Here is a 14,644-nt window from a genome sequence, read left to right as displayed (position 1 = left end):
TACTGTAGTAGTTATTATGTAGTTGAAATCTATAGATATCTTAAATTCAATATATACAAATCTATACTCCTTACTCCCCCTCCCCCACACTCTTTCCCTTTCTAAACTTCCCTGTTACTGTCAAGGGTACCACCATCCTCCCAGTCCCCAGGATATATCATTCTCAATTCCCCTCTCTCTGTTTACTTATATTTTCACATAAATAATAAGCTTGAAAAATATATATCATCTATATCTATTTTATACATTTATTTGGAAGACAATGGAAAGAATTGAATATGAAGTTACTGCAACTGAACTCAAATCTTGATTCTGCCACCTTGGGTAAATCACTTAATTTTCCTGGTCCTCAGTTTCTTCACCTATAAAATGATAAGGCAGGCCTAAATGACCACTAATCTCCTTTCCAGTTCTAACTCTGACATTCTATAAAATGTCTCAGAAAGTTTGACCATGCATTTTTAAGGACCAATGTATATTTATGCATGCTTTTTAGTATTTTGTTTGGTCGTTTTGAGTTCTTCAATTCAGTTTTATTAATTTATTAATTCAAGTTTATTAAGGACCTCAGGTGAAGAGCTAGACAGGTATTATCCTCCTTTTGTGTAGTTTACAGCATAATAAAAGTATGCCAACACAAATAAATCCTATATAAAAACGATGGAATCCCAATAAACTGCTCCCAGATTCAACATTCTAACTTTCTTATAGGGCCCACTGAAAAGAAGGCATGTCCTGATTTAACCACACAATCTGGTTTTAACCACACCACAGGCCCCCAGACTCAATATAGCCACTGCCCCTAGCTAACCACTGCCCCCAGATCCAATTCATATATGTGAACATATGTGTCCTTGTACTGAACCACAACCACATCATCCGTTTAGCCCAAGACAGGGACCACAATACCTGACTATCCATTTTGACCAGACAGGGCCACAATAGCTAGCCAATCAGCAGCATGACAAGAATGTTTGACCACTGAACCATAGAAGGGACCCATCCCCTATTACCTAACCCGTTAACAAACTTCTCCTGCCTTTTTAGTAATCATAACTTCTGTTGTATAATCAGCATCATTACACTATACATTTGCCTATGTTGTTTTACTAAGTTGCAGTTCTTGTAAGTTAGCCCGCTTCTGAGGGGCATCAATCCTCAATAAATGCCTGTACTTGGATAAGAGGTGATCTGACTGAATTTTTTGAGATGTCTCCCACAAAACACCATGAAACTGCAAAAAAAAGAGATGTTATAATCATTATATATGTATATATTGTGTATATAGTGACTACATAGATATATAGTTGTATGACTTCCATACAAGTATACTTTATTATTAAATCATCTTTTTTTAACAGCTGTCATTATTGCTGTCACTTATCGCACTATTAATATGGTCAACAATTTTGTTTTTAATTAACAGACCATCCCATTAAGGATCTACTACCAGGCTTTGCAGTCACTATTAAATAATTTTCTACAGAGCATTTCTTCACCTAAATGCTTGTGTGTGTGGGTAGCCACTTCATGAAGATGATATTTTGAAATAGTACAACTGCTAAAGGTGATGAATTCACTACAGACTTGCAGAACTCTAGTATGACCAAATGCTATATGTGAGGACTAGACTACAAGCTGCCCCTGCATTTATTATTTTGAATCCATGTTACCCAACTTCAGTTCACTTGGTACATAGGTGGTCAGTATTTAATTTTAACAATAATTCTAGTAGTCAAAGCTCTTTCCCCACTACCCCTGAAATTCCAGTTAGATTTTCTCAATGCTGAAAGTTTTCATGTAAGATTCGTTAGGATACACATGTATAACGACATTCAGATCTGAATCAGTATGTGACCAAAGTTGCAGACTTGGCCTTATCTTCAAGAATCAATCATCTTTCCCTATGTGGTACATTAGTATAGCTTGGTTTACCAAGCCCTTTCCTTCCAAAAACATCAAATATGACATAAAATAATATCAATATTATAACTTGTACATTCTAATTATTTTATTATGAAATTAAACAAAAAGATGAAGCTATGAACTGGATTACTTGTTACTTTCTTTGCCTCCCACTTCAAAATGCTTACATTTCTTAATGGCCAGTCATTAGTTACCAATACAGTTGTGCTCTAAACACTCAAGCCTCAGTAAACCTTTGTGGTTTTGCTCCTCCTTTTTTTTCTTTTTTCAGAAAATTGACTTTATTTGACCACCATAGTCACTTTCCTTCTAGTCATAGCACCTTTTGTCCTTAATATAGAGTCCTTTCCCTCCTTTCACTGTGTCCATTTGTGAGACTGGTATCTGCCTTACTTTTGATAGGAAGTTCTGTGTGTTTTGGTGGCATTCACTATGTCAGTGACACCATTGTCAGCATTGTCAGCTATCTTTTTTATTTTGAAAGAAAAGCTTTTAGCTCCAGTCAAATTCCTACCTAAAATTCTTTGATAAGTTCAAATTATACACTTCTTTGGGTTTTAGTGGGGATTAAAATAATAAATTTAAAGTTCTGTTAACATATGAGGTGACTACTAGCACTTTTTCAGTCCCGTAATAACAGAGGTATATCAGTGCCAGGAGGTGCCAAGAAATACACCAAAAATACAATAAAAAGGATTCCACTGGTGACTGAAAACATTGCTTTCTTAAGGAATTTTTACCTTTTGGTGTCATGGACCCTTTCTTAGAATATTTTTTTAAATTTATAAAATAAAATACGCAGGATTTCAAAGGAAACCAAATGTATGAAATAGTTATTAAAATACAAAAAAGTTCGTGGAACATAGGTTTAAAAAACACTGTTTTAGGTCAGCTGACCATTCATAACCCTCTTTCCTGTTATATTTCTCCTAATTCCATCCAGATTTCCCCATCTCTCGTCTCCCAGCATGCATCACATTCTTAAGTTCCCTTGTCTTTGTTCAGGTTTTTCCTTCCTACCCTACAATCATAAGATATTCAGAATTGGAAGAAATCTTAGATGATATCAAGTCCTTTCCTGTTATATCTATATATGTATGTAAGTATTTTATATATGTACATACATACACAAACATATACACGTATATGTATGTGTGTGTGTGTGTGTGTGTGTGTGTGTGTGTGTGTGTGTGTAAGATTTTTTTGCCTCAGTGCTTGCACTATGTTTTTTTTCCTGCAAAATTCTGGTTATCAACTCAAGTTTAGCTTCTGGTTTCTTTACTTTCTTCATTTGTCTTATAGCCCATTTTCTCAGGCTTTAGAATTGCCCCACTCATGTTGCCTCATGTAGATAAAGATCATAAATTTATACATTTAGAGCTTGAATGTACCATTGAGGCATGTAGTCCAAAACCTCTTATTTCATAGATGAGGAAAATGAGGTCTATGCACATGAAATGACTTGAACTCTAAAAATTAAAAATATTGAACTCTAAAACTGCATAAAACTGTCACAATCCAGAAATCACTAAAATAGAGAAATCGTCATCTGCAGATATAAATGTCTAAAAACTTTTGTACATGAACTGATAGAGTTAAAAATGTTGAATAACTAGCTGAGGGTTTTATATATTTTAATACATGTTGTAATTAACTCATGTAAAATATACTCATTTGGAAACTTAAAAAATGTTATAACTTCAGATGAATACAGTCACAATTAAACTGATATATCTTTTTCATTGGGGGATGACTTGCTTAAAATACCTGCATACATAACAGACAGGGTCACCTCTACTGATACATTAAATGAAGAATGCATGTATTCCTTCCTAGCCACCATCTTATGATTTTACTTAGCATATTAATCAGATCAACTTTATTCCTGGAAATATACTTCATTTGCAGATAGAATATAAAACATCTTATGCCCTTATAGAACTCAGAGAAGATAAGAAGGGCTTTATGGATGAAGGATACTTATGACAACATATAGGATAACAAACTGGAGGATGAGAAAGAAAGAAAGAACATTTTCTTCAGATGCAGTAACTGAGTGGAAAACAAGAAGTTTAATGACTGTATTTTATTGTTTTCCCTACTTCACGGAGTTGTGAGGATAAAGTAAAATTATATATGATTTCCCTATTTTCTGTCTTCCCATTTCAGCTCCTAACATATGCCTCCAGTAGAAATCTCTCAAAAGCACCATCTTGAGTATTATGCCATATCTCTATTCAATAACCTGCACTGGATCCCCAATGCTCATGATAAAAGAAATCAAACTCTTTAGCTAAGCATTGAAGACCCTCCAAAACTTGACTCTTATTTACTTTTCCAGACTTGACTCTTACTAGTACTATATATGAATACTGTGCTCCAGAAAAGATTGAATTGGCCTACTTGCCATTCCCTGGGGAAGTCCTTGTGCCTATCTGCTTTCACATCTTCGCTAATACATAAGATTATGGAATGGAATAATAAATAGTGTGCTAATTTTGGACCCAGAAAAACAAGAATTCAAATCCTACCTGCCTTTTATATTTCCTAGACATGCGACCATGGACAAGTCATTTAAATAAACTTCAACTTTGTCACCTCTAAAATGCAGATAATGATGCATGGGGTTTTATGGCTTCAACTAGATAACATATAATGTTGTCCAATTAAAAAAAAGCATTACACAAGTATTAAATATTGTTACAAATGTCTACTACTATTACTAGGCGAATACCTATTGTAAGGTAATGTGCTAAGTGTGTGTATGGGGGTGCCGCTGCAAACATAAAAATAAAACATCCATTCCTCTTCAGTCACTTGAATTTTCCTATTATGTTATTGTTTCCTCTGTGTGGAGTGCTTGTCATGTCTCTGTCTATTGTGATTGTTCCTTCCCTTCTACATACAGCTCAAATACAGGCTCCTCTATGAAATTTTCCCTAATTATCCTTAGTAGAAATGAGTTCCTCCATCTTTGAAGACTTACATTTTGTGGTCATTATTTGCGTAGACTTGCTCATATACTGCTTTATATTATAGTTCATTATATTCATGTCTCATCTCTCTTACTAAAATAAAAACACTGAGGTAATGGGCTACTTAGGCCTGGTTCTATTACTAAATATTAATTTAAATTCAAATTTATTTTCATGCCATTTACTTAAGGGGGTCTCCATGTTCCCTGCTTTGTCAAGAAAATCCCAAGTGAGGTCAGAAGGAGCTAGACATAACTGAAAATGACTGGACTGGTAGTGTTTACAAAGCATTTTTACATAATATAACCTAATCTCATACAGTGTCTATGTGTTTTTGTCTTATTTTTGTGTCTTGATTCTTGGTCTATTGCTTTGCCTATACTTCTGCTGTCAGAAATCAGTATTTCTGATTGCTTACTGCTTTCTGCTTTGCCCAGTTTCTGGTTGAATAACTGTGATCTGCCTTCTACATTGTTCTCTTGACTTGTGCTATGAATTCCCCTTGGTTTTGGCACCAATCTTCTTAAACTCAAAACTTGTTTTCCTGAATAGTTGGATGGATTTGGTATTTCAACTATTTTTGACTTTTTGACTCATGGCCTTGTGACTCCAGTTACCTATGTGATCCTTGAGTTCAGATTGCTCACCTCTCTTTTGGTACTTGGCATCATTCTTGGTCGAGCTCACTTTCATGTTTGCCTTTCCTTTTAATTCTTTTCCTTGCCTTGGTTCTCTGGTTTCAGTCTCTTATGCTATCTTGGCAATCCAATACAAGCGATGGTACTGTTATTATAAAATGTAAGATATTACTACAATGAAGACATTTCAAAGATTAAGATTGTATAACTTTTAGCTGTGTTGATCTTTAGAACGAGCTTCCTTCAACCACACATTTTGTTTTATTTAAGAAAATTAGTTTATTCTCAAAAACTTCACTCTCTCATATTTCAGGATGACAACTAAAAGCATAATCATTCTTCACATAAACTTATACTTCCATGCCACACCTACCTCCTGCACACATTCTCTCAGAGCATTATTAAGAAATATGCTTGTGGCTGCTAAATATCTTTTATTTTGTATTGATGTTTTAATGATAAGTGAGTCATTTTCATTTCAAGTTGACTAATGAGATTTTATCTCAACATTTTAATCTTTCCTTTCATTAAAGATTACACTTTTTTGAAAATGATGGATTCTTTTTTTCAACAGCATGTCATTCAACAATTCATTCCTTCATTCATCTATTCCTCCATTTATTGGTTTATTAGTTCATTTATTCATGACTGAGTTTTCTCTTTTGTGTAAAGAGAGTTGGACTAGCTACTTCTCTATTCAAAAGTTCTATGAATACATGATTCCTCTAAAAATTACATACCTACTCTGCAATATAGACATTGAGGGTACTGCAAAAGGAATGCAATATACTCTCTCCCCTACATGAGCTCAAAATCAAGTTGAAGAGACAAGATACACATGCATGAAAGAAATAAAAAATGATCCAAGGTGGTTTATTACTAATTGGTACGGGAGTTAGAAGAAGTGGGACACAGAGTGGGCTTAGTTAGCTATATGTTCCCTCTCCTATACTTCTGAATCTTAGATTTATCTTGGAGATCTAATCAGGAGAAGTTGGCTCCAACAATAGGCTTTTGCCTTGTTTCCATGGTAACCAAATAAAAATAATCACAAAACTATACTTCAATCCTTAATGCAATTTAGTCAACAACATTTACTGAGCACCCACTGTGTGTGGAGCATTGTACTGGATGCTTATAGCAACAACAAATTTTGTTGTCAGAAGTAGGAATTGCTAAGAAAAAAAATGAACTTCTAAACAACAGACGTCTCATTTTTCCCCCTGAAAATATTCTCTGAAATAAAACATTTGAAAAATATGCAGAATTATTTCCAAACTGAAGTCTCTCAAGGTTATTTTGAGCTACTAGTGCATGAATGAAACTTTCAAACTTTTGGAAAGAAAGAAAAAATAGGAAAAAAAATTGCTTAGAGGAGAAATGGGACATATTTTTTCTTTCTGTGAAATAGAATTCAATTTAGAGAGAAGGGTTAGGAAGCATTCTACTTATACTGGAAAGCTCCTTTGAACTTTTCCCTGAGAGTAAGCTTGCTATTTTTTTTCTAATGCAAACATAATTTGTGTTTGTTTGCTTTTGCGGCAACACACATAGATTCCTTTCACTGGCCCCTAGGAAGATAGAATTGAACAGAAAGCTGTTTAGTATGATTAAGTAAAGCCAGGACATACAATTAAGTGATGGCAAGTGCTAAGACAATTTTGGTGATCTCCAGAAAAAGCAAATTGCTTACAAGCTAGCTGGCACATTATCTAAGTCGAGGCTCCAAATACCTTCTTTTAGAGCTATTCACAGATGTATGCTGCTAATCCATCCACAGATTGCAATGAACACCAGGTGTTTGCCATCAACCTTCTTATTTGGACATTTATTCTGTGTGTTCATAAGTGGGGTTATCTCTTGAATACCTCTCTTTAATTTACTCTCAACTACAACTTTAGCTTTTTAGGCAATTTTCTCTTGAAACTTTTTTTTTTACTCCACCTGCATTATTTTTATTCAAGTAAAATCATGCTTTTTCAGCCATCTTACAATTCTTTATCCCACTATTATTGGCTCCCAAACCTGCATCATTTCCAAGAAGTATGGGTAGTTGGTAGACAGTATGTGTTAGTCTATATTCACAAATAATTGTTTGCAACTTTTTAGCTGTGAGTCAGAATCACCTCTAACTATCACTGTTCCTTTTGACTTCTTCTGACTTCTGGGATATAGTTCTACAGTTCATTTCAGGATTATAGTCAAAAGCTCTCAAGAATCTCTTATGTATGCACAATATGAAGGTTAAACTTAGTTTGCTTCGGGAATATACTGATTCCCTTGGGCTTCTTGCAGTCTCTCCCAAGGCATGACAGGTAACTCTCTAGAACAAGAGTGAAAATTCTCACAGACTCCTCAAAGAGTTTTCTTTATAATATTTCTTCAAAAGAGTTCTCTCAAGAAAGATGTTTTGATTATCCTCTTTCTCTATTTTCTTATAGTTGCTCTCAAAATTTATCACTATTAACTTTCTCTAGAATGACAGGTAAACTACCAATTTTCTCACAGACTCTTCATAGAATGGCAGTTAAACTGTTGTCATTCAACATTCCAAAACCTCTTAAAGAGACAGTAACATAGTCTATGGTCTCTATGGCAAAGGCTATTGAAGATGATGTTACACTAGCACCTCCCCTCTTTCCAAAAATAGAGAAGTCAATAATAGGTGCCTTATATGGGCCTCCATCCTTTCTCTTGGAAAGGACCCAAGGAAGAAAAAAAAAGGACATTATGGCCCCATTAAAAACCATGCTTCTGATTCCCCACATTTTTCTCTTTTCTTACTTCTTACCTTTTTGTAAACACCACTCTCTCAGGTACATTGATTCCCAGACTTGCTTGTATATTTTGCTGAAGTGCATGTCTAAACTTTAGTAGAGGATGGGAATTTTGAAGCACAAACTGATACATTTGAAGTAAATTATATGGAAGGTTTCATATTGTTTATCTTGTATAACCTTAAAGCACTATATTATTTGCTAAAGAATAGCTGGTTTTAGGGGGCAGCTAGGTGGCACAGTGAATAAACCACCAGCCCTGGAGTCAGGAGGAACTGAGTTCAAATGGGACCTGAGACACTTGATCTTTACTAGCTGTGTGACCCTGGGCAAGTAACTTAACCTCATTACCTTGCAAAGGACAAAAAAAGAATAACTGGTTTTATTTCTTACTTATTAATATTTGCCAATCAGAAAATCATCCAGTCTTACTGCAAAACACTCCCTTCCAAATAATAATAGCTGATATTTATATAGAACCTTCATTTTTATCTAATCTGTACCACACAATGACACTGTTAAGTAGTTATTTTTAATGGATCTGGTCTTTTTATTGACATAGGGAGCTCCTTTCTGTGGAAATTCCCTCAACCAAAGCAGATTTTACTTCAGCCAAAAGTCTTACAGAACTTCCTGGGCCACCAAGAGATCAAATGGCTTGTCTAGGATCCTACAGGTAGCATGTATCAGAGGCTACAATCAGACCATGTCTTCCTGAAGACTTAAAGTCTTTAAATGTCTTGCCTATGATGAGTGTCATATTTTGTATTTGAACCCAGGTGTGTATTACTCTGGTTTGGCTGCCTATCCTTGATATAAATAAAGTTTCTACTGAATTCATCTTCCAACTTTTATTCAGGCCTTGAAAATGAACTCAGTTTATCCAATTTGCACATTCTGGTGTAAAATAATTATCCATGGTCCACAAGGGATATAGACTATAGGAATCTACTCATTTTCTTCATTCTGCTCAATCTTCTAATAAACTAGATTATTTCTAACTCAGCCTTTCTATTTGTACTGGAAGCTACACTAGGCTAAAAAGTTCAACTCAACTCAATTAACATTTTTTAAATATAGACTATGTTCCAGGTCCAGTGCTAAGCTCTGGGGAAACAAACAAAAACAGAAAGACAATACCTGCATTCAAGTATCTTAAAATATAATGGAGGAAGACAATAAATAAAAGGAAGATGAAAAATGGGGAAACCAGAAAATACTTGGAGTAGAAATCAAGAGTAGCTGATGGAAACTAATGGAAACTAAAAAGTTTTGGCCTCTCTATACAGGAAGGCATTAGGAGTTTATTATTTTTTCGTTGAGCCTTCCAATCAGAGGTGACAGGCAACTGACGGTATTAGAAAATGCTGAGTATCAAAAGTTGAGTCAATCTGCATGATTATGAGATTTCATATGATCAGCTTATCTGGGAAAGGAATAATATTTCTGGAGTCCAAGCCAAACAAAACTGTTGATAGAAAGCAAAGAGTTACCTGGAAAGTTCATATATCACTTAAACAGCATGGACAGCTCTCTCAGAAGTCATACTGAATCCCATTCTCTTCTTTATTGATGAGAGTGACAGTTTAGAACCTGTCTACATCTCTACACTGGATGGATGGCTCCCAATGCCAGATCTCATACTATCCCATGATACCTCCCCATCATTATGGGGTAACATTAAAGTAGACCTACTCCAGTGGTCAACAGCATTTAACTTTCTTAAAGCCTAAGGATCTAGCCTGTTTCTCACTGTTCCCATCTCCAAGTTTCAGACAAGGTCTTATTTACATGCCATCTAATTCCAGCAAACATTGAGTAAGTGCCAGCAATGTGCAAAGCATTGGAATGAGATATAATTGTATAAATTATTATTATTATCACTGTTATTATTAGTGTTTTTTATTATGCCCTGGAGGATATGCAAAGATAAATTGGATACATGCTTCACACTTGAAAACAGTCAGGTTGCACTGGGATAGGTTTATGAGGGAGCAGGAAGCACATCCTGGGGACTTTGAGTTTCCTATGCTGCTTAAGAAATGACTAATCCTGGTGCACTGGGTAGAGTAGGGGAAGATGGAGAGAAAGGCTGCCCTAGGCTGAGGCCACAGCAGATATTTTTCTTTCAGGAGTACTGTTTTGATGGTGATTATTTAGAAGCACTGCTCTAGGCTCTGGAGGAGAAATAAAATTTAGGTAAGACATGGTTCTTGCCTATTCTGAGCTTATAATAATACATGACATCAGGAGAAATTTGGCAATGACCCTTCTTGTTTGCCAAAACAGAGAAATTGTAAAGGGGCTATGGACAATGAAATTGGGCACGTAAAACTAAAATTTTGTTTTTCTAAGAAATTTATGTTAATTATGATCTGTTTTTCAAAATGCTTACCATTTATTTTCAGTTACCATGTAGAACAATAACAATTATGTATATCATTAGATATGGTTCAGTAAAATTTTATTATTAGTTCATTGAATTTAAAAAATGTACCACTTTTTTATTGCTGTTCATGCAATAGATTGAGCATGTCTCTGTGGGAAAAATGCTAGAAGTATACTTAAATCCTTCCACTGATATACTTGAGCAAATTCAGGCAAGTCGGAAAACTTCTCTGAGCCTCATTTCCCTCATCTTCAGCAAAGGGATAACAATTCATGTATACCTATATCATTACTTTGTGAGGAGATACTATATGGAAAGCACTGTCTGACTTGACTATACTCCCCATCTGATGTTTTCCTTTCTTTTTTTCTTTCTCTGTCTCTTCTCACTTAAAATTATTTTCCTGGCCATTGTATGTAGTTTGTTCCCCATTTCCCCTAAGCTAGAGTATTGCATCCTGTGTGGTTTTAATATTATCTTGCTCTATGCCTGCACCTCCCCCAATTTTTCTGCTTCTATAGTTTAAACTAAACTCACTCTTTAGCTCTCTATCAATTCTTCTATTTGTGTCCTTCCACCCGGAATCTGTATCTCCATTTAAGGATTTATGGGTACATATTTTCATATCATTGAGAACCATCATCTAATTTGGATAATCTTTAATATATTTTGGACCCCACACTTACATTCTAAAATGGAAATGTCTAAGCTGTGTATATGTGGTAGTCCCTGAATCAAAATCTACATTTTGGGGGAGACAGTAGTGTCTATTTTGTGACAAATTCAAAATAATGCAGCTCAATCCCTATATTAAATGCTATCTTCAAGTAACTCATTAAGCTGAGACCAATGGCATCCAAAGCATTTTGCAATATAATAAGTTCCTTTTATAATCAAGTCATTTCTTACAGTGATATGTTGGGTGGTTGCTATGGAGCTGGAGTCTAGTTGTTTTATTTGGACACCAACTAATCTTCATTAGATATTTTAGCATTAACCGTCAACACAGATACCCAAGGCAGCTTTTACATTCTTTGGTGTAAAAGGGGTATTGGTTTCATGTAATCAAAGTTTTGAAAAGCTGTATTCAAAGACCAACAAGTCATTGTATATTCATCACTGTTGAGAACTTGTACCCTTGAGGACTGATGCAGTAATTCAAGTGCTGACTTCATGGAAATTGTAATTCTGGAGCCACATTTATTTTAGTGATCTTGCTGAATAGTGGAAGTTAAGCTAGTTAAAAATACTTTTTTACTTTATCATGGAAATGGCTGGAGTATGACTATAAGTTTGTCATATTTAATTTTTCAGGGGTGTGTGATTAGTTTCAGAACCAATAACACTCACTTAGAGCTAAGGTGTCATTTCTTTCTATGAAAAGGCTTCTTTGGAAGACAGCTGATCATTTCTAAGAGCAATTAGGGTAGATATTTATCACTTAACAATGTCACCAAGAGAAGATTTTGTCAAATTCAATGACTTTTCTTCATCAAAGTCCAACAAGAGGCATGATTATGACAATTTGAAAAAAAGCTCAGAAGATTCTCCCAGATTTTATAATAAAACAAATTGTATTCAAAGAATAAAAGAGTGTTTTGTTTTGTTTGTTCTTTTGCTTATTAAACATTGGTTAGGTCAACTTTGCCTGCCTAATGCAATGAGATTTCTCCTTCTGCCAGAGTAAGTGGAATCACCATCACTCAGGGTTATTACACAGTAGGTATTTATAGTTTTCCTACCTATAATGAATTTCTGAAGTTTCTAGAAGCTTCTCAGAAAATAATTATTACACTGAGAAGCTTCAATTGAATATGATGGGATTTTAGGTAATGCTATAGTATCTGAAAACAGAGACTAAGAGCTTCTTAATAAAATGATATGTATTGATAGTGGTTATTATTAGCACTTTTTTGGATCCCTTGTTGTCTCAAAAGCTATTCAGATCTTCTGGAAAGTGGGACTGAAAGGAAATTACCTTGCCTTTGCATGCTGAGGTATTAATAATGGCTGCTAGAAATGGCATGTTTCAGGGGCAGCTAAGTGGTGCAGTGGATAGAGCACTGGCCCTGAAGTCAGGAGGACCTAAGTTCAAATCTGACCTCAGACTAAACACTTGACACTTACTAGCTGTGTGACCCTGGGCAAATCATTTAACCCAAATTGCCTAAAAAAAAAGGGAATAGAAATGGCATGTTTCCTCTAATCCTTGTTTATTTTTTCACAGGTTGTTATTGATCTCAACACTTCTTACCCTGTGCCAGATTATGCATTGAATTGAAGCATCTTATCTCCTTTGGAGGAGGATAAAATAGTGACATGATATGGGAGAAATCCCCAAAATAGAGAACCTGGAGCATCTTGGGTACAAGTAGCTTACTACATTCCAGATAACAATAACAAAGATCCACTGGTGCTTCCAGGAGGGGAAGCATAAAGTAATACAAAAAGAAAGATTCCCAGGGCTTAGAGAATATTTCTAGCACATTGCATGAATTCCTAAACTGAACTTTTGGTAAGACATGGTTTTGCTGTTCAGTCATTTCAGTTGTGTCCACCTCTTTGTGACCCCATTTGGGGTCTTCTTGGCCAAGATAGTGAAGTGGTTTACCATTTCCTCCTCCACCTTATTTTTCAGATGAATGTTCTGAGAGAAACAGGGTTAAGTGACTTGCCCAGGATCACATAGCTAGTAAGTGTCTGAGGAGAGCTAAGCCTTCCTGACTCCAAGTCTGGCACTTTATCCAGTGGACCATCTTATTATGTGCCTGTAATGGTCAAATAGTTAATTTGTTTTGCTTGACTACACATATTTGTTACAAAGGAGGGTAGGTGGTAGTATATTCCTGTGTAATGAAAGATAGGCCAAAAGAAGAATATAATAAAATATATATTTTATAAAGAAAACAAAAATGTAGAAGGTAGCAAATAAGATTTGTCACAAATTTGTTAAATTATATGTGTATGTATGTATGTATGTATTTGTGTGTGTGTGTGTGTGTGTGTGTGTATACATACACACATATACATACAAAGAAAATAACGACAAGGAATCCAACATTTCTTATGCAATAAATAATCTTTCTTTTTTCCTTTGGATTTTTAAACATTTCTGTTGATTGAGTATTCTCAATTTTCCCAATCAATAAAATTAGAAAGAAAAGACAAAACACTTTGACCTGAAATTCTACAAGGAATACCAGAACGATAAACATGTGATGCTCAAAAGAACAGAATTTTTAAACAAATACAAGTGATTTTTATGCAGAATATGGAAAGATATACATAAAAAAGATCATTGTGTCCTCATAGGGAACAAAATCAACTCATAAAAAAACATAAAGATTTACATATTTAATCAAGGACAGTTTCTTGTTCTGATATTCCTTGTAGAATTTCAGGTCAAAGTGTTTTGTTGGATTCCTTGTCATCATTTTCATACATACATATGTACATACATAAATACATACACATATATACATATCCATATATATACATACATATATATATATACATGTGTGTATATATATATATACATACATACATATATATATGCATATATATATGCATATATATATATATATGTGTATATATATATATGAATACACACACACACACACACACATTTAACCCTGCTGATAAATTGCAAAGTCCATGAGAGTAGGTCCTTTGCCCTTTTAACATTGTATACTGCCTCAAATCAATGATTTCAAACTCAAATAGAAATTGAGAGGGGGAAAGGAGGAAGGGTGACTAAATTGTACAAAAAAATCCCTGTATACCATATATCAATTTAGAAAATCACATATGATGGGGCGGCTAGGTGATGCAGTGGATAGAGCACTAGCCCTGAATTCAGGAGGACCTGAGTTCAAATCTGGCCTCAGACCAAAAAAAACCCTTCATATTTACTAGCTGTGTGACCCTGGGCAAGTCACT

The 14,644-nt window shown here is 34.8% G+C and overlaps 1 long non-coding RNA gene across 1 annotated transcript; it reads right to left on the bottom strand.

Annotated features, from left to right (window-relative positions):
* Positions 1-347: 347 nt before the first annotated feature.
* LOC144456694 (uncharacterized) lies at positions 348-9,879 on the bottom strand. The gene is made up of 3 exons (XR_013485711.1): positions 9,810-9,879; positions 5,549-5,684; positions 348-1,234 (listed from the first exon to the last, which is right to left on the bottom strand). It is a non-coding gene; the product is annotated as an uncharacterized LOC144456694 (long non-coding RNA).
* Between the last annotated feature and the right edge of the window lie 4,765 nt (positions 9,880-14,644).

The sequence above is a fragment of the Phascolarctos cinereus genome, unplaced genomic scaffold (genome assembly GCF_003287225.1).
Source record: "Phascolarctos cinereus isolate Bilbo 61053 unplaced genomic scaffold, phaCin_HiC Scaffold_4;HRSCAF=312, whole genome shotgun sequence".
Taxonomy (NCBI): domain Eukaryota; kingdom Metazoa; phylum Chordata; class Mammalia; order Diprotodontia; family Phascolarctidae; genus Phascolarctos; species Phascolarctos cinereus.
This window is presented reverse-complemented; position numbering and strand designations above follow the sequence as displayed.